This window comes from Cervus elaphus, chromosome X (assembly GCF_910594005.1).
Source record: "Cervus elaphus chromosome X, mCerEla1.1, whole genome shotgun sequence".
NCBI classification, from domain to species: domain Eukaryota; kingdom Metazoa; phylum Chordata; class Mammalia; order Artiodactyla; family Cervidae; genus Cervus; species Cervus elaphus.
In genome coordinates, this window is record NC_057848.1 from 166,709,933 (window position 1) to 166,731,756 (window position 21,824).

The 21,824-nt window shown below is 46.5% G+C and overlaps 1 pseudogene; it reads right to left on the reverse strand.

Annotated features, from left to right (window-relative positions):
• Positions 1-10,101, reverse strand: part of LOC122690575 — a 50,059-nt pseudogene extending 39,958 nt beyond the window's left edge.
• Positions 10,102-21,824: the final 11,723 nt, after the last annotated feature.

The following is a 21,824-nucleotide window of genomic DNA, read 5'->3' on the forward strand; positions in this document are numbered from 1 at the left end:
TCTTTGTTCCCTTTGTTTACTTCATTTTTGTTTTCTATTGGGTTTTTCATCTTCTTTTCTCATTTTAACTTTTTTACTCTGCATAAATTAAGTAAATCACCCTTTGTCAGCTATCTTCCAAATATTTCCCAATTGTCATTTTATAATTCCTTGTTTATTGTTTATTTACCCATGCAGAAACTTTTCTACAAAGTGCAAAATTTCCCTTTTTAGCTACTGGACAAAGACCACTTACACTAAACAATTTATATAACTGAGAAAAACTCCAGGGAGCTAGAGAGTGTAGGTTGAATGATTGCGGGGAGGGGTGGCAGCTCTTTCTGAGTTCACCTGTGTGCCTTTCCACATGTACTTTTCAATAAATTATTTACCTTGAAATACAAATATATATATATATATATATATATATATATATGTATACATACATATATATATATATACATACATATATATATATATACATACATATATATATATATATATGTATAAAGAGAAAAAAATGAAGTGGAAGTGGGTTGCGCTTTGAAGGGCCAAGATGAAGCCAGGATGGATGTGGCTGCACCTGGGACTCCAAATGGATGAGTCAGCAATAGGTTGGGTCAGCCCTGTGAAGCCAGCAGGGACACGTCTCTAGAGCTGTGACTGGAGGACTCTGGGAGCCCCAACAAGTGCTCAGAGCCAAGATCACCAGGAGGGGAGCACAAGCAGGATGATGATGCTGCACAGTAGCCCTGTCTCCCCTGGGCCACAGGGAAGGTGATGCTGCTTTTACTATGGAAAATGTGGTCTGTGGATATTGGGAAAAGAACTTGGTCCGTGCACGGAGTGTGAAAAGGTAAGGAAGAACCATGACTACTTTCGCCACAGTGCATATTCTAGCCCACTTCTCCCCATCGTGTTTCAGCTCATATTTGTAAAGTTGGAATTAGACTTCATGTGCATTTTGGTCTAAATCGTTCTTTGCTCTGCCCTTTCCCAAAGATTTTATTATAAAAATTTCCAAACATTCAACAAAGTTGGAAATTTTTTCTAGCTAATACACAGACTTCCCACCTTGATTCTACTGTAACCATTTTCAGTACTTCCTTTGTCATGCATCTGTCCATTTTTCCATCCCTATATCCATCCATGAATCGATCTCACTCCTTGGTGCATTTTGTGGGAGATTGCAGACCTCAGTATGTGTCTCTGTAAGTATTTCAGCAAGCCTACCATTAAGTAGTGAGCTGTATTTGTTTACAGCTATTTTCTTTTGTCACGTGAGTGTATGCTCCTCGGTTCTTTGTCTCGTCACAACAAAAATTTGGAGTGATGGACATTAAAGCCCCCTCGGCGGGTCACAGCTCTTGGGTCTTGGACAGACCAGTGTTATAGCTCTTAAACAATCAGTGTTACAGCTCAGTGTTACACCTCTATTTTATTTAGATGATAGCAGGAAAATCCATCTTCAAGGTGTGAGGGCACTTCGATCCAAAGACGGGAAGAGAAGAGTGCCCCATTGTGCAAGAGACAGAGAGAGAGAGAGAGAGAGAGAGAGAGTGAAGAGGGCTTTGGCTCCTCTTTTTATATGTTTTTCTGTCCCTGGGCCTGTCTTATGTAAATTGGGCCAGCCAGGAGTGTTGTTTTACCTGAGGTTCTCACTCAGGTCCTCGGACCTTCTTTTGTTCTATTTTTGCGGGTTTTTCCCTTCCAGGTCTTTTAGCCACCACCATTTTGGACTCCTTTTCCCTATTCTAACTACCTAACACTTTGAAATATAAGCTTTACATACAGTGAAATATACCAATCTTTTTTCCCCAGTCATGTTCTTTTTTAGTTGAAGATTAGTTGATTTACAATGTTGTGTTAATTTCTGCTTTACAGGCAAGTGATTCAGTTATACACATATATGTGTAATATACATTCTGTGGAGGGGTGTGTGTGTGTATATATACAGATTCATTTATTTAATCCTTTCTTCTTTTTTTTGGTTACACTGTGCCGCGTGTGGGTTTACTTCACTGACCAGGGATTGAACCTGCATCCCCTCAAATGGAAGTATGGAGTCTTCACCACCGGACTGCCAGGAAGGCCCCATATATATTCTTTTCCATTATGATTTTTCATAGGATACTGAATACAGTTCTCTGCTCTACAGTAGGAACCTGTCCATCCATTCCATGTACTCCAGCTTATATCTCTTATCCCCCATCTCTTCCTTCATCCCTCCCCCAGTTCTCTCTGCCTTGGAAGCCACAAGTCTGTTCTCTGTGTCCACGAGTGTGTTTCTGTTTCATACATGTGTTCATTTGTGTCATATCTTTGATTCCACATGTAAGTGATATTTTGTGTTTGTCTTTGTCTGACTCACTTCACTTAGAATGATCATCCATGTTGTAGGTCCATCCATGCTGCCTCAAATGGCCTTACTGTTGCAGCAGTACAGTTACTTGCATCCTTTTTAAGCATACATAGAAGTATTCATCTGTGGTTATTTTGATGAATATATTATGAAAAAGTGTTTAGTACACCACTCTTGCGGTAGTACGACAATTTAGAGGCTGTATTACGATCTTATATGTATGTATATGTCAGTCAGTTCAGTTCAGTCCTTCAGTCATGGCTGACTCTTTGCGACCCCATGGACTATAACATGCCAGGCCTCCCTGTCCATCACCAACTCCTGGAGTCTACTCAAACTCAGGTCCATCGAGTGGGAGATGCCATCCAACCATCTCATCCTCTGTCGTCCCCTTCTCCTCCCACCTTCAGTCTTTTCCAGCATTAGGAACTTTTCAATGAGACAGTTCTTCACATCAGGTGGAGAAAGTATTGGAGTTTCAGCTTCAACATCACTCCTTTGGAATATTCAGGCTGATTCCCTTTACGATTGACTGGTTTGATCTCCTTGCAATCCAAGGACTCTCAACAGTTTATGTGGGTATGAATAAAAAGTTATTGTGCTTGTACTCCCCTCATGTGGAGAAATATATGAATGCTTAAGAATGGATTTATAAAATCCAGGTGAATTCTATCATGTGTGTATGTGGTTATGAATATATATTTACTGTGCTTATGCTGCCCCCTCGTGGAGAAAAGGAAGAATGCTTATGAGTATCTATAAACTGAAAATGTGTTCTTTATATGTCAAAAAAGGGGAAGTGACTTGCTGACCTCATAAAGCCTAAGCGTGTGGCCTCCTGGGGAGTGGTATATATAGCGGTGCTCAGGGGCTCTGGAGGAGACCACTGCCACTCTTCAAAATTGCAAAAGACAGCTCCAAGTGGAGCAAGGCTGAGCTTATTCAGTGCATTCTTCCAGCCTGAAGACAGGGGTTTCCGACTGGAAACTGTAAAACTGTGGAGATCTACGTGAACACTGAGAAAACGAAGTGGGATGCAAGCTTTCTGGTAGGTGGCCCAGAATTAAATGGTCGTCAAGGTGGTTTAAAACCACCTTTTAGGAGGAAAGAGGAATGTTCCTCGTTTCCCCAGACACTTAAATAGAGCCTAATTATCAAGGAGGGATTTAAGGCAAGATGTTAAAGACTAGATAATGGTGAAAGGTGAGAGAGAACAGCCTGAATACTGTGCCTGTGAAACCAGGCTTTTAGGAGACACATTACCACTGCAATCTGACAGGTCAGTGTTGAGTTAGAGAGATGAAGATTGCAGGTGAGTTTCATGGGCTCCTAAGGGGCACTTAAAATGCCTCTATTATCTCACCAAACCATCTTAGTTTCTTCCCATCCTCCCCTAGAGGTGTCAGGATGGGCCTTTGTGATATCAAGTCTCACCCAGGGTCACCATTGGCTTGGGAAGTGACTTGCTGACTTTATAATGTATAAGTGTGTGGCCCCCTGGGGAGGGATATATATATATATATACAGGGGTGCCCTCAAATTCCCCCACCCAAAATCCTCCACACTCTCATCATTGCCCTCAAATTTCCCCCACCCCATATCTTCCACCCCCCCACCAGTTGTGGCAGTCTGGATTGAGGCTCTGACCTGAGCCCAACTCATCACCAGGCCCAATAGGCTGACCGTCCTCTCCCAGGACAGACAGGTGAGCCCCTGGGTCAGCACCTGCAGCTTTCAACTCCTGCAGTGTGAGGCAGTGAACACACAGGGGCACTCCTGGCATGGGGGAGAATGTGCAGAGATACAGGCTGGAGCCACCTGTGGGGGTCCAGTCATCTTCCTGCCCGCCCCCTGTGGACATCCTCAGAAGCTGGGTGGGGAGAAGGAAACAGGTGGGAAAGACACTCCAGGCAGCTCTGGGCCCTGAGACTGCACTTCCAGTAGCAAGTGGGACTGTGTGCCTGTCTCAAGGGGCTGACCATGAGCAATGTAAGGCTATGGCTTGACCGGAGCTGGTCAGGCTCTTTCCTAATCAGAGCACTGAGCAGGGTCAACAGAGGCCATTAGAGGATGGGACCCGCGAGAGGGGAGTGAGGGAGGCGGAAAGGGCCCGAACCAGGAATAGGGACACCTGCGTTTGAGTCTAGCTCTGCTGGGAACTGTCCCCTGACTCCCTCCCCCTGCCCGGGGGCTCAGGGCCACCAGCTCTAAGTCAGGACTCTTAGAGGCCATCCAGAGGCCACGGGGTCTGCAGAGGTGAGAGCTGACGGGTGAGGGAGGGTCCTAGGCTCCTGGCAGGGGGAGTCCTAACCTGGACACAGGCCGAGCGGTGCAGGAAGGTGCCCTCGGGGCAGTGACAGCCCTCCTCGCAGCCGGTGGAGAAGGAGCCCACCTGCCCTGTGAAGTGGGCGCAGGAGAGGGGCATCCGGGCTGGCACTCATGCATGGTACAGACACCCGGCTGGGCAGCCTGCCTCTGAAAGGGACCCCTGAAATAGCGCCCGCACCACACCACCCTCGCGGCCTGCTGTGCCCGCCTGCACTCAACCCAATGCCCATCCCCTCCAGTGGCCCCCGGAGTCCTTCGGACCACACCCTCCCTGGGCCGGGCCCTGGGTCACGCCCGCTCCTACACTCTCCCGTGCCCCCCAAATCCGCCTGCTTCCTCCTCCGTTTGCCCACCACCAGACTGTGTGAGGGGTGGCATGTGGCAGATGGGGTGGGAGTGGTCAAAAGGCAACCTGTGAGTCAGGGTCAAAGGCCAGGATGGGGATTGGGAGTGAAGTTGGAGTGCCCGGACAGAGCCTGGGCCAGGGCTCACCTCTGCAGACCTGGGTGCGGCGGTGCGGCTCTGGCAGGCAGGCCCCAGACAGCCGCTCCCCTCTGCCAGAGGAGATGCTGCAGTCCTCCCAGGGGCCCCAGGAACCCCACACCCCTGGCCCGGGGCAGGCAGGCACCGCCTGGTATTGCAGGATGCCCACCACGCAGGTGCTGGGGACAAGGGCGGGGCTTCAGAAGACAGGGCCCTGCCTGCTTCCCCGGGGACCATCCTGCTCAGCTGGCAGCCCACGCCTCCCTGGTGCTCTTGGCTCACCACTTGTCACACGGCCCCGTCACCACCTCCCCGGGCTCCAGGCTCTACCAGGAGCTGAGCCCAGACCCCGCTGAGCGGCTCTCCTTCTCAGGGATCCCTGAGGGCACAGGAGCAGGCAGGCACTTCAGACAGCTCAGCCAATCACCAACCCTGCTCAGGGCTCTACCCCACTGTCTCCACCCACGGGTACCAGGGTCCTGGCGGGCGGAGGACACAGAAGCCCCAATGGACACCAGCCCCGGGACACAGGAGTTGCCCATCCCTGTCCCACAGTACCAGGCTGGCCTCTGTGGGCAGAGTGGAAGGAGCCAGGCAGGAGGGCGCTGCTGTGCTTAGGGGGCGGGTTGGGGGAGACACACCCATGGCTCTGGGCTGGTACTGGCAATGGCACTAGGCGGGGGGCACACAAAGGCTGTCCTGGGACAGCAGGCCTGGGGGCACCCACAGCTGGGCTGCTGGCAGCCCATCGAGTCTGGCTGGCACACAAGCCCAGGGGGACAGGTCCTCACAGGAGCGCGGGCAGGGCTGCCCACAGGGGAAAAGACTCTGGCTACCTACACAGTCTGCAGCAGGAGGGAAGCAGAGCGGGTAGGTTTGGGAGGGGATCCAACCCGAGAGTTGAGTGACCAGCCCTCCAGCCATGGCCACCACCTGCTAGGACCTGGAGCTGGTCCTTGTCTGGCCCCGGCAGGGCTGAAAGCATGCCGTCCACTCTGACCACGGGCACCAGGCGCCAGGCACTGTGGAGGTGAATGGTGAGCCCTGGGGTGCTGCCATCCCTCCCTGCACCCCTAGACTGCTTCTCCTCACCTCGTTCTGACCGGGGCACATAGGTGGGCAAGGCAGGTCTGTTCAGGTGACCAGCCCTCGGAGCAGGTGCTGGGCAGGGCAAGCAGGCACAGAGAGAGGGCAGCTCACTTGCACGTGCCCTCCACATATGCCCCTCCCCGTCCGCCACCCCTTCCCCTCTCCCTCACCTCCACTGCCCTCTGAGGTCTCAGCCCCCTTCCCCACTCGCCAGCACCTCCAGACCCTGCTCACTGACTCACTCAAGGCACTCTCAGTTATCCTACGGACTCGGTCCTATGGGGACGTGACCAGAGGTGGTCTGCAGCTGAAGGAGGCCAGATAGCAGGAGGAAGCACCACATCATGACCCCCTGCCTTCTCAAAGCACACGTCCAGATCTCTGAAGTCTCCCAGGCCCCCAAAGCTGGCTGCCTCAGTTTCCCCACATTCAGACCAGGGGTTTGGGTACCTGCCGCATCTTCTCAGGGCTTATGGGAGCCTAGTGTGCATCAGCTGAGACTGGGAGAGCTTGGGTGTGTGAGCCATGGAGTGGACTAGCCCTGCCCTCACCCGTGGCATCCTGCCTGCACGCCCCACCCCCGGCCCTCACCAGGAGTTGCAGCCGTCGGGCCTGGCCAGCTGGGCGCCCGGACGGTGCCCCTCCCGGGTCAGCAGGTCCAGGCAGCTGCGGTGAGCGGGCTGCACGCAGATGATGCCATTAGCACTCAGCGCCTGGCCTGGGGGGCAGTGACAGCCGGGCTGGCAGCGCCACACGCAGTGCTGGGGGACAAGGAAGGGAGGGCCCGGGTCAGTGAAAAATGGGAGGCCCAACGGGACTGCTGCAGGATGGAGGGGGTCGCCTGGGAGCCACGATGAAGTGAAGAAGGAGGCTGTGGTGGGTAGAGCGGGGGAAGTGCGACACTCCAGTTCACAGCTGTCTTTTCTAAACAGTTTGTGCTGAGTTTCCACTGGAGTTTCTCCTCCAGGGGAGTGGGAAGGGACAGCCTGCGAGGTGTTTCCCAGAATGGAGTATCCGCCAGACGTTAGGCCCTGTGAAGGGTTGAGTGGGGACTGAGGCAGATCTCCTATAACGGAGGGAGCCTGGGACCGGAAAGCTGGAGGGAGTGGTGAGCGTTTGGGAAGGTGCCGGAGCTTCCTGGGAGAGGCAGGGACTAGGCACCGTGTCCTGGTCCTCCCGCCTCCGTGTGGAGCCTCCAGTCCTCCTTGGAGAGGCCAGAGCACGGTTTCTGAAAGCGCCGTCCCTTTGCCCTAGCTGTTTGCTCCAGCATCTTTTGACTCAGGGCCGATTCCTCATCACTGCGCAGGCGCCACTGGACCGCGCCTCAACCGCCCCCCCACCCCCCGGGGTCGGCCGGCCTGGGGCCCTCTCCATGGTCCTGGACTTGCCCTGAGTCCCGGCACACGTGCGCGCACTCGTGCGAACAGGGTCAGAGTCTGCAGACCAACGCGCCGAACGTGGAAGGTTTCGGATGATCCACCAAGAGGACTGCCTTTTTCCTGTGTGTTCCTGCTGTTTCTATCATAAAACGTGTCAACCGAGAAACGCATATGCAGTAAGGACGGCAAAGGTTGCTGGATGAGACTCAGTCCCGTTGCTCTCTAGAACCAGGAGCCAGGCCGGCTGGGCACTGACCCCTAACCTTCCCCTCAACCGTGGACGGCCCTAGGTCAGAGGGGCCACACCCTGCCATCTGGCAACGTGACCGTCAGGAGCCCAGACTCACCACGAGGTCATCACAGGAGGCAGGGCAAGGAGGACCACAGGCGCTGTACTTGGCCCCTTCGATGATGGTGCAGCTGGTCACTGCAGGGGGGAGGGCACCGGGTGGGTAGACAGCTGTGCAAGTCACTCCCCCATACCCTCGCCTCCCCAGAATGCCCCCCGCAGCTTTCCCACCTCTCCTTGACCCCCACTGCGGTCCCGCAGGTACCCGGGCATGGCAGAGCCTGGCAGGCTGTCCCCGGGGTCTGAGGCCCTTTGCAGTAATCCCCTAGGCTCTGGGGTGGGGGCTGGCCACAGGCTCTGTCTGGCTTTGGAGACCCACCCCCTAGAGCTCCGGCTACAGCTGGACCAGGGTCCCCAAGGGATCCAGCCTCCAGCTCCTGGGGAATAGAGGAGGAAGCAGTGGTGAGGGGCTGGGCTTGGCTGAGGCAAGGCAGTAGGCACGTCTGGGCTCCATGGGACTCAGGGTCACACTCCCTCAGGAGGCAAGGCTCCTCCTCTGCCCTGGGGCCTGGGCAAAGAGGGGGCACCAAGGCCAGCAGGGGCAGTGGGGCCACACTGGACAGTGCCCCGCTGGGGGGCCCGGTGCAGAAGCGGTGTCTATGGTGCTGGGCTGGGCCACAAGAGGCAGAGCACTCCCTCCATGGGGTCCAGGGTGACCACGTGGGCTGACCTGCGGTGCTCAGCAGGGAGCGGCAGAGAGGACAGCAGAGGCTGAAGTGGCCCAAAGGGCGGGGGTGGGGCAGAGGGAGGTGCAGAGGACAGGCCAACCCCTCCCTGCTCCTGCCCCTCCAGAGGGCTTTCATCCCCAGTGCTACCCCCCACCCCTGCACAGATGCACTCTGGCGGTGCTGGGGTGGGGGGTGAAGTCAGGAGAGGCCCCCTTCTCACCCTGCTCACAGGGCCAGGAGGTACAGTTAGTGATGAGCCCAGAGACACAAGAGCTGGTGGAGAAGCAGCAGATGGTGGGGGCACTCTTACAGGCTGAACGTGTCCCCACAAATTCATGTGTTGGAGCCCTAACATCTGAGCGTGACTGCAGAATTGTGACCGTGTTTGCAGGGAGGGCGTCTTTGCAGAAGTGATCAAGTTAAAATGGGGCCATTAGGGTGACCCAAACCCAGTGTGACTGGTGTCCTACAAAGGCGATATCGGGACACAGGTGCAGACAGAGGGGATGTGAAGACCCAGGGAGGAGATGGTTATGTGAAGCAGGATTGAGGGATGCCACCACAGGCCAGCAGAGGCCAGGAATTGCCCACAAACTCCCCAAGACGAGGGGTGCTGGGAAGAGCCCCAGCAGACGGAGACGGGTGGGAAGTGTGAGACTGGTGAGGAGGGGGCAGGCGAGCGGCACACGCAGGCTTGGCTCCAAAGAGCTGCACACTGTGCCTGTGGGAGGGGGCGTCTCTGTGGCCCATGGAGGCCAACCCCCCCGCCCCCCATGCAGAGGAGAGACAGAGGGTCCTCAGAGTCATGGGGCCATTGCAGGGGGCAGCAGCCTCACCAATTCTCAAATGGAGGAAGCACAAAACTGCCTGGGATGTGGAGGTGTCCCCCGTTGTAAGAGGGGCAGTCCCTGGAGCAGACCACTGCCAGTCTTCAAAATTGCAAAAGACAGCTCCAAGTGGAGCAAAGGCACGTGTATTCACTGAATACTCATAGCCTGAAGACAGGGGTTTCCGACTGGAAACTGGAAAACTGAGGAGAGCTACGTGAACACTGAGAAAAGGAGATGGGATGGAAGTTTTCTGGGAGGTGGCCCAGAATTAAATGGTCTTCAAGGTGCTTTAAGACCACCTTGTAGGAGGAAAGCAGACACTTAAACACAGCTTAATTATCACGGAGAGATTTTAGGCAAGATATTAAAAGCTAGAAAATGGTGAGAGAGAAGAGAATGAAAGCCTGAATACTGTGGCTGTGAAACCAGTTTCGGAGGAGACACACTATCACTGCCATATGACACATCGGTGTTGAGTCAGAGGGATGAAAAACGCAGGTGAGGTTCACAGGGTCATAAGGGGCACTTTAAATGCCTCTTTTTCCCCACCAAACCATCTTAGTTTCTCCCCATCCTACCCTAGAGGTGTCAGGAAGGGGCTTTGTGATGTCAAGGCTCACCCAGGATCCACCATTGGCTGGAGAAGTGAATTGATAACCTCATAAAGCATAAGGGTGTGCCCCCTGGGCAGGGGTATATATAGGGGTGGGTGCTCAGGGTCGCTGGAGCAGACCACTGTGAAAATTCAAAATGGCAAAAGACAACTCCAAGTGGGGCAAACGCACATGTATTCACTGAATTCTCATAGTCTGAAGACAGGAGTTTCAGACTGGAAACTGGAAAACTGAGGAGAGCTATGTGAACACTGGGAAAAGGAGATGGGATGGAAGTTTTCTGGGAGGTGGCCCAGAATTAAATGGTCTTCAAGATGCTTTAAGACCACCTTGTAGGAAGAATGTGGAATGATCCTCATTTCCGCAGACACTTGAATACAGCCTAATTATTAAGGAGGGATTTTAGGCAAGATATTAAATACTAGATAATGGTGAAAGGTGAGAGAGAACAGAATGAAAGCCTGAACACTGTGGCTTTGAAGTCAGGTTTGGAGGGGGCACAATCCCCCTGCCATGGGACACGGCATTGTGAAGTTAGAGAGACGAAGATGGCAGGTGGGCTTCATGGGCTTATATCATTTTTAAAATGCCTCTTTTAGGTCTAGCTTGACCATTGTGTCATTTACAGTTTGTGTTTCCTTGTTAATTTTCTGTTTAGTTGATCTATCCATAGGTGTGAGTGGGGTATTAAAGTCTCCCACTATTATTGTGTTATTGTTAATTTTCCCTTTCATACTTGTTAGCATTTGCCTTACATATTGTGGTGCTCTTGTGTTGGGTGCTGCTGCTAAGTCGCTTCAGTCATGTCTGATTCTGTGCGCATGCATAGATGGCAGCCCACCAGGCTCCTCTGTCCCTGGGATTCTCCAGACAAGAACACTGGAGTGGGTTGCCATTTCCTTTTCCAATGCATGAAAGTGAAAAGTAAAGTGTAGTTGCTCAGTCATGTCTGACTCTTTGTGACCCCATGGAATGCAGCCTACCAGATTCCTCCATCCATGGGATTTTCCAGGCAAGAGTACTGGAGTTGGTTGCCACTGCCTTCTCCAATGTTGGGTACATATATATTTATAATTGTTATATCTTCTTTTTGGATTGATCCTTTGATCATTATGTACTGTCCTTCTTTGTCTCTTTTCACAGCCTTTATTTTAGAGTCTATTTTATCTGATATGAGTATTGCTACTCCTGCTTTTTTGTGGTCTCCACTTGTGTGAAATATCTTTTTCCAGCCCTTCACTTTCAGTTTGCATGTGTCCCTTGTTTTGAGGTGGGTCTCCTGTAGACAGCATATATAGGGATCTTATTTTTGTATCCATTCAGCCAGTCTTTGTCTTTTGGTTGGGGCAGCCAACCCATTTACATTTAAGGTAATTATTGATAAGTATTGTCCTGTTGCCATTTACTTTGTTGTTTTGGGTTTGAGTTTGTACACCCTTTCTGTGTTTCCTGTCTAGAGAAGATCCTAGAAGCTTTGTTGTAAAAATAAATGAAGCTTAAAGCTGGTTCTTTGAGAAGATGAATAAAATTGGCAAACCATTAACCAGACTCATGAAGAACCAAAGGAAGAAGAATCAAATCAACAAAATTAGAAATGGAAATGGAGAAATCACAACAGACAACACATAAATATAAAGGATCCTAAGAGACTATGATCAGCACCTATATGCCAATAAAATGGACAACTTGGAAGAAATGGCAAATTCTCAGAAAACTGTAACTTTCCAAAACTGAACCAGGAAGAAATAGAAAATCTTAACAGACCCTTCACAAGCACGGAAATTGAAACTGTAATCAGAAATCTTCCAGCAAACAAAAGCAAAGGACCAGGTGACTTCACAGGTGAATTCTACCAAAAATTTAGAGAAGAGCTAACACCTATCTTACTCAAACTCTTCCAGAAAATTGCAGAGGAAGGGAAACTTCCAAACTCATTCTCTGAGACCACCATCACCCTAATACCGAAACCAGACAAAGATGCCACAAAAAAGAAACCTACAGGTCAATATCATTGACTAACATACATGCAAAAATCCTTAACAAAATTCTAGCAAACAGAATCCAACAACATATTAAAAAGATCATACATCATTACCAAGTGGACTTTAACCCAGGGATGCAAGGATTGTTTAATATCTGCAGATAAATGTAATATACCACATTTAAAAATGGAAAGATAAAAACCATATGACTATCTCAATGGATGCAGAGAAAGCCTTTGACAAAATTAAACATCCATTTATTATGAACTCTCCAGGAAGAAGGAATAGAAGGAACATACCTCAACATAATGACAGCTATATATGACAAACCCACAGCAAACATCATCCTCAATGGTGAAAAATTGAAAGCATTTCCCCTAAGGTCAGGAACAAGGCAAGGGTGACCATTCTCACCACTACTAATCAACAAAGTTTTGGAAGTTTTGGCCACAGCAATCAGAGCAGAAAAAGAAATAAAAGGGATCCAGAATGGAAAAGAAGAAGTAAAACTCTCACTGTTTGCAGATGACATGATCCTCTACCTAAAACACCCTGAAGACTCTACCAGAACATTACTAGAGCTAATCAATGGATAGAGTACAGTTGCAGGATATAAAATTAACACACGGAAATCCCTTGCATTCCTGTACACTAACCATGAGAAAACACAAAGAGAAATTAAGGAAACAATTCCATTCACCATTGCAACAAAAAGAATAAAATACTTAGGAATATATCTACCGAAAGAAACAAAAGACCTATATATAGAAAACTTCAAACACTGATGAAAGAAATCAAAGAGGACACAAATAGATGGAGAATTATACCATGTTCATGGATTGGAAGAATCAATATAGTGAAAATGAGTACACTACCCAAAGAAATCTATAAATTCAATGCAATCTGTATCAAGCTACCAACAGTATTTTTCACAGAACTAGAACAAATAATTTCACAATTTGCCTGGAAATACAAAAAACCTCAAATAGCCCAAGCGATCTTGAGAAAGAAGAATGGAAGAGGAGGAAGCGATCTGCCTGCCTTCAGACTATACTACAAAGCTACAGTCATCAAGACAGTATGGTACTAGCAGAAAGACAGAAATATAGATCAATGGAACAAAACAGAAAGCCCGGAGATAAATCGACGCCCCTATGGGCACCTTATCATTGACAAAGGAGGCAAGAATATACAATGGAGAAAAGACAATCTCTTTAACAAGTGGTGCTGGGAAAACTGGTCAAGCACTTGTAAAAGAATGAAACTAGAACACTTTCTAACACCGTACACAAAAATAAACTCAAAATGGATTAAAGATCTAAACATAAGACCAGAAACTATAAAACTCCTAGAGGAAATCATAGGCGAAACACTCTCCGACATAAATCACAGCAGGCTCCTCTATGACCCACGTCCCAGAGTAATGGAGATAAAAGCAAAAATAAAAAATGGGACCTAATGAAACTTAAAAGCTTTTGCACAATGAAGGAAAGTATAAGCAAGGTGAAAAGACAGCCTTCAGAATGGTAGAAAATAATAGCAAACGAAGCAACTGACAAAGATTTAATCTCAAAAATATAGAAGCAACTCCTGCAGCTCAATTCAAGAAAAATAAATCACACAATCAATAAATGGGCCAAAGAACTAAACTGACAGTTCTTCAGAGAAGACAGACAGATGGCTAACAAACACATGAAAGGATGCTCAACATCACTCATTATCAGATAAATGCAAATCAAAACCACAATGAGGTACCATCTCACTCCGGTCAGAATGGCTGCTATCTAAAAATCTACAAACAATCAATGCTGGCAAGGGTGTGGAGAAAAGGGAACCCCCTTACACTGTTGGTGGGAAGGCAAACTAGTACAGTCACTATGGAGAAAAGTGTGGAGATTCCTTGAGAAACTGGAAATAGAACTGCCATATGACTCAGCAACACTACTACTGGGCATGCACACCAAGGAAATCAGAATTGAAAGAGACGTGTGTACCCCAATGTTCATAACAGCACTGTTTATAATAGCCAGGACATGGAAGCAACCTAGATGTCCATCGGCAGACAAATGGATAAGAAAGTTGTGGTACATATACGTAATGGAATATTACTCAGCCATTAAAAAGAATACATTTGAATCAGTTCTAATGAGCTGGATGAAACTGAAGCTTATTATGCAGAGTGAAGTAAGCCAGAAAGAAAAACACCCATACAGTATACTAACACATATATTTGGAATTTAGAAAGATGGTAATGATAACCCTATATTCGAGACAAAAAAAGAGACACAGATGTATAGAACTATCTTTTGGACTCTGTGGGAGAAAGCGAGGGTGGGATGATCTGAGAGAATAGAAGTGAAATATGTATATTATCATATGTCAAACAGATGGCCAGTCCAGGTTCGATGCATGAGATAGGGTGCTCAGGGTTGGTGCACTGGGATGACCCTGAGGGATGGAATGGGGAGGGAGGTGCAAGGGGGGTACAAGATGGGAAACACACGTAAACCCATGGCTGATTCATGCCAATGTATGGCAAAAACCGCTACAATATTGTAAGGTAATTAGCCGCCAATTTAAATAATAAATTAAAAACAAACAAACAAACAAACAAAAAGTCTGTGGAAGAAGGCCAGGGTGGGATGATCTGAGAGAATAGAATTGAAACATGTATATTATCAAGTGTGAAGCAGATCGCCAGTCCAGGTTGGATGTATGAGACAAGTGATCAGGGCTGCTGCACTGGGATGACCCGGAGGGATGGGATGGGGAGGGAGGTGGGAGGGGGTTCAGGATGGGGAACACATGTAAATCCATGGCTGATTCATATCAATGTATGGCAAAAACCACTACAATATTGTAAAATAAATAGCCTCCAACTAATAAAAATAAATGGAAAAAAATGTTTCTTTGATCCACTAAAATTATTGGAATTTCTCCCCATTCTCCCAACTAGGTGGCAAGTTGGGGCTTTATGATGTCAAGGCTCACCAATGGCCACCATTGGTTGGGGAAGTGACTTACTGACCTCAAAAAGCATAATGGTGTGGCCCCCTGGGGAGGGCTATATATAGGGGTGCTCAGGGGCTCTGGAGCAGACCACTGTGATTCTTCAAACTAGCAAACAGCAGCTCCAAGTGGAGCAAGGGCAAGGGTATTCATTGCATTCTCACAGCCTGAAGACAGGGGTTTCGGACAGGAAACTAAAAACTGAGGAGGGCTACGTGAACACTGAGGAAGAGAGGTGGCATGGAAGGTTTCTGGTAGGTCGCCCAGGAGTAAATGGTCTTAAAGCGCCTTTAAGGCCACCTTGTAGGAGGAAACTTGGAATGATCCTCATTTCTGCAGACACTTAAATGCAGCCTAATTCTCAAGGAGGTATTTTAGGCAAGATATTAAATACTAGATTGTTAGGAAGCATTTAACAAGAGGCTTCCTGTGTGCTGCTTTGGATCTGTCAGGAACCCTCTGGCCCTTATTAATTCCTTCAGGAATTAAGAGGAGAGGCACGCCTTTCCCAGGGCTGAGGAATCCAGGCATTTCTCATTACGGTGATAAGTACCCTCTTCCTTTTTATGAGCCATATGGTAAAAGGTGATTGTTTGCAACTCTCTCTTTGATAGGGATCGTCTTATGTTTTATAAGTCTGGAATTTTAATCTTTATCTTTGCTGAGAATAACCACCTTGTAAGACAGTATATATGCCCACACCATGTTGATTAAAACACCTTTGCTCCATCAGAGCTTGGGTCCCTGTGTCTTTCTTTCTTTCCTTCTTTCTATTCTTTCTCTCTCTCTCTCTCTCTTTCTCTCTCTTTCTATCTCTGGCTAATTCCTTGGAGTGCAGAGGCCTGCTGAGCTCACTTTCTTGCCCGGGCTTCTAAGACCCTCTCGAGAAGGCACACTGTGCCTTCACCCACTTGAGAGGGCGCCTGGTGCCTACGTGCAGCAGCGCGAGCCCTAAGAATAGGACTCTATTGGCTTTTCACATAAACCAGGGGATATCAGCCTCTTTCTCTTTCTTACTTTCTTATCGTTGACTCGGGACCACCAGGTTCCAGTCCATTAAAGGAGCAACAAGTGGCTCCTGAACAGGGACTTGGTACACGTGGCTTCAGACGGAGTGACCCCCAGGGTCTATTGAGGCCAGTAAGTATTAAGACACGGGTCAATTGGCTGGAAAGCACCCTCACTTTTCTACTTTACTTCAGCTCTTAAAGTTCAGGGATTTTTGGTTTCACACCAGAGAATAGAGAGGCTTGCCTTCAGACAGTGGTTGAATGTAATCTTTGGTTCCCTAATGAAGGTAGTTCCAATAGATTTCTGGCCCCTATGGGCTCTCATTGAAACTGTGATTCTGCCATTTCAAGGTAATGCTAGCCCTCATGATATTTGGCAACAGGCAGAACACTTATTACATGAATATAAATTAGATGATGATACCTTACAAAAGGCCCAATAGAACAACAAAAGATATTTCAAGATTTTCCTACCAACCCTGTCCCGGTTGCTCCAAGCGCTCCTCCCCTGCCAGAGGGTACATATCCCAAAGTCTCTCCCTCGATAAAACCTAATGATTCTGACAACGACTTCCTTAAGACACCTTTTAACATTAAAACTGACAACACCTTTCTGAATAACAATAATCTACCCCCTTCGCGACAGAGGCTTTCTGAATTGCTGGCTTCGAAATCACAAGTCTCTGAAGCCGATGGTTTTTCTGCCTTTCCAGGTTTAAGAAATGCTGGACCCAGCAATACCACTTCTGGGCATACACACTGAGGAAACCAGATCTGAAAGAGACACGTGCACCCCAATGTTCATCGCAGCACTGTTTATAATAGCCAGGACATGGAAGCAACCTAGATGCCCATCAGCAGATGAATGGATAAGGAAGCTGTGGTATATATACACCATGGAATATTACTCAGCCATTAAAAAGAATTCATTTGAATCAGTCCTAATGAGATGGATGAAACTGGAGCCCATTATACAGAGTGAAGTAAGCCAGAAAGATAAAGAACATTATAGCATACTAACACATATATATGGAATTTAGAAAGATGGTAATGATAACCCTATATGCAAAACAGAAAAAGAGCCACAGAAATACAGAACAGACTTTTGAACTCTGTGGGAGAAGGTGAGGGTGGGATGTTTCGAAAGAACAGCATGTATATTATCTATGGTGAAACAGATCACCAGCCCAGGTGGGATGCATGAGACAAGTGCTCGGGCCTGGTGCACTGGGAAGACCCAGAGGAACCGGGTGGAGAGGGAGGTGGGAGGGGGGATCGGGATGGGGAATTTTTGTAAATCTATGGCTGATTCATATCAATGTATGACAAAACCCACTGAAATGTTGTGAAGTAATTAGCCTCCAACTAATAAAAAAAAAAATTAAAAAAAAAAAAAAAAAGAAATGCTGGTGCTCAAGGGCAAATAACACCTCAATATGAAGGTAGTAACCTTTTTCACATGCAACAAGTGAAAAAGGCCATAACTTTGTATGGCCCACATTTGCCTTTTTCTAAAGAGATTCTAAATGCTATGGCATCTTCTATTGGAAACTTTATTCCGTATGATTGGCAAATTTTAATAAAAGCTCTCCTTAAACCAGGAGAGTATCTTAAATGGACAATGTAGTTTCAAGATATAGCCAGAGATCATGCTAACAGAAATGCTAGAGCTGGCACTCCCCAAAATCAAATTACTTTTGAGATGCTAACTGGCACTGGACAATTTGACGCTATAGAAGCTCAAATACGATGCCCTCCTTTGTTGCCTGATCAATTAAAAACAGTGGCCCTTGAAGCTTGGGATTGAATTACTCTTCAAGGGGAGCCTACAGGTAGATACATTAAAATATTGCAGGGACCTAATGAAATGTATGCTGATTTCTTAGCTAGATTAGAAACTGCTATTTCCTGTACAATAATTGGAGAAGAAGCTAAAAGACAACTAGAAAAATTACTTGCTTATGAAAATGCAAATCGGGAATGTCAAAGGGCTATAGCCCCAATTCGTGATACAGGGACTGTTTTTGATTATTTAAAGGCTTGTCGCAATCTAAGATCAGAAACTCAAAAGATGCAAATGCTAGCTAAAACAAGAAAAGAAAATACCTTAAGAAAGAGAAATGAAGGATGCTTTACACGCAGAGATAAGAACCATTTTAAAAAAGACTGCCCTAAGAATGTAAAAACAAACAAACAAAAAGACAAAAAACCAAAACCTCCAAAAATCTGCCCTCGCTGCCATAGGGAAATGCATTGGGCCAAAGAGTGTAAATCTAAATTTGATATTGAAAAAAAAAAAAAGCCTATTCTGGGAAACTCCAGGCAGGAGATCCCCCAGGTCCCCTTCAACAAAAACCAGGGGCAAATACCATCTTTTTCCTCAAACCCTCAACATCCAGCAGTGCTGCCCTTGATATACCTGTCCTAAACTCCTTTACCCTCAAGCAGTCCTCTCTAGAATACCTACTGGACTTTTTGGGCCCCTGCCCCCACAAACCTTCAGTCTTTTACTTGGCTGATCTAGTTTGACTGAACAGGTAAAAAGGCCAGGGGTCTCCAAATGGAAAAAATAGGCTGCAAGTGTCAGGCATTTTTATCTCTCTTAAGCAGAAAGAAAAAACAAACTAGCGATATATGTATATATATTTTCTTCTCTATACAAATTTAAAAGGAGGTTTCTCTTAAAATACTGTGTTGCTATAATGACACTTGGTTTCACTTGAAGTTAACTATTCTCAAACCCTGAGTTAACCAACACATTTTTCTTATGGAAATGTTTGTCTTAAGCTATGTTAATGAAACTGTATTTGCTTGAAAACCTGCCTTTCTTCAAGATTCATGTCAATCATTTTGTGGCCTGGGACAACTCACCTGGTGCTAAGGTTATCTCAAAGTGCATGTTGTGGGTGAGGGGCCTGGTGCTATTCTCTTCAGTTTTGAGACATTTCATTTCTCTAATTAAGCAGACTGCTGGTAGTTATATGACACCTGGTGAAAGACTAGCAGGGGGGCACGCTTTCTGCCCCCTTCTGATGCCTATGTCAGAGTCTTTATCTCCTTTATACTTTAATAAAACTTATAAAATCTCAATTTGAGAACACATTACAAACTTCTACCAATTTCCAATTAGCTTTTCTAAAATATTTTAGAGAAATTTCATTTCATTATCCTTCTGGTAAGTTATGGAATTTCTTCAAAAACACTGTATTTATTGTTTCTCGCATTTCTTTTATATAGATGTGACTAAAAACGCCAAAGCTTCATTCTGGTCTCTTAAAAAATATAAAGTCATTTATACTAAATTTCATTCTGCTCAACAAAATAAATTATATTCTCTTATTCAAGTTATTTGCCTATATCCTTACCCCATTAATATAGTGTCTGATTCTATATTTTCAGTTTTTGTATTAAAAAATATAGAAACCTCCACCATAAACTCCTAGTTCTATTAAAACAGACAATGGCCCTGCCTATATTTCTAGACACTTTAAACAATTTTTACAATCTTTTTCTATTAAACATTTTACAGATATTCCTTATAATCCACAGACACAAGACATAGTCAAACAAACACATCACACACTAAAGTTACAAATAAAAAAATTAAAGAAAGGGGAATACACAGGTACACTACTGTCTTCCTTATCTAAAGCAGACTTTATACTAGATTCCAACATAAGATATTTTCTAAACTCATAATTATTGTTAATACAGGTTTATTTGTTTTAAAATTTTTTAAACCTACCACAGGGAAATATTTTAACAAGAGCAGAAAGACCTTTCGAGGAATTGAAGGACACTTCTCTTCCTCTGCCCATTTGGGACCAAGATGGGTTCAATAAGCAATAGAAATCTGGGAAATTAATCTTACAGGGATAGGGATATGCTTGTATTTCCCCAGATGGATCCAACAAACTTTTCCCTCGGAAAATTCGACCCAAGGGGGCCCCTGACATTCAAAATGGAGACGAAACAACAAGAACCCGGGAGGAAGAAACTCCAATACGGGCCATGGCGGCTCTAAAGATCTCCAGAAAGCACCACCCTTGGAGACATCAGCCCTACGATATCCCCTCTTGGGGACAAATAAAAACCCTCACTAATCAAGTTAAGAATCTGATTTCTCAACAGGAAATGCCTCAGAGTCCTGAAAACCTTATCACTATGCTCCGTTGGCCTGCGCGACCCCCCTCAAGCCGGATTAACTAACTTACTTACCCAACCCCCATTTATTTCAGGTCATAAAGTGGACGGAGAAAAGACCCAGCGAATCAACCAATGATTCCACCCATATGCCCCCTCCCTGGAACCCACACACCCTGGGGAGGAGGGAAAACTAATTAACATTTCTTTAGGTTATTAAGTCCTTCCTTTGTGTATGGGCCCAGCAAAATTATGCATAAACGTCAGCCGACAAACTTGGGCTTTCGTCCTACCTCCAAACCTCCAAAAGAAGCCTTGCGGACATTGCTGCCCTTTTTCTGTCTGTGAACCGTGTTTACTACTAAAACTTTAGGGAAAGAGTTAGGGAAAGAACAAGAAAGATTATGTAAAACGTTACTAACACTATGTTGAAACATTACCATGACAAAGGACTTCTTGGCTGGCTTGACAGTGGAATGACACCCTCCTCCTCCATCCTCAATAAACAAATTGCGCCTGGACTATAGGCATATAAAACATATGGAAACTTGCTGCCAGCACCAGAGAACTTGGGACTCGGACCGGACATTTCACAGGGACCAGTCGTGGTCATAGTAACTATTTCTTGTGCTATAATCAGTCGTACAGGCCTGTGTCCCACTTGCTTTTGTGATAGCCATAAGAAATTTACAATTTAATAAGACTTTATGTTCTGTAACTTGTATTAATTGCCAATTTTGTGTTACTCCTGTTCAATTCAATCATAGTACCTACAGCTGGGAACAAATCAAATTTCATTTACATGATAATGACTCTGAATGTACAATTACTGCAAAAGAGAATCTTTGAAACTTTTTCTAAACATCTGCCCTCTTCCACTAATTTGGAAACTTTAGCTGAACAAATTATCTGGGCTAGACCCACAAGGATGGTTTCAAAGTATTACCCACAGCATCGGATCTAGAACTGTAACTTTGGTGATTGTCTTGATAATTGTATTTGTTGTTTATTGTCGCCTTTCTATAAGGTTGGTTAATACTAACTAAATTCATTTGGTCAAGACCTTATTTTTTTTACAAATACAATAAAATAGGGGGAATTGTCAGGAAGCATTTAACAAGATGCTTCCTGTGTGCTGTTTTGGATCTGTCAGGAACCCTCTGGCCCTTCAGGAATTAAGAGGAGAGGCACGCCTTTCCCGGGGCTGAGGAATCCAGGCATTTCTCATTACGGTGATAAGTACCCTCTTCCTTTTTATGAGCCATATGGTAAAAGGTGATTGTTTGCAACTCTCACTTTGATAGGGATCGTCTTATGTTTTATAAGTCTGGAATTTTAATCTTTATCTTTGCTGAGAATAACCACCTTGTAAGACAGTATATATGCCCACACCATGTTGATTAAAACACCTTTGCTCCATAAGAGCTTGGGTCCCTGTGTCTTTCTTTCTTTCCTTCTTTCTTTCCTTCTTCTATTCTTTCTGTCTCTCTCTCTCTCTCTCCCCCCTCCTCCCTCTCCCTCCCTCTCTCTCTCTCTCTCTCTCTCTCTCTCTGGCTAATTCCTTGAAGCGTGGAGGCCCACTGAGCTCACTTTCTTGTC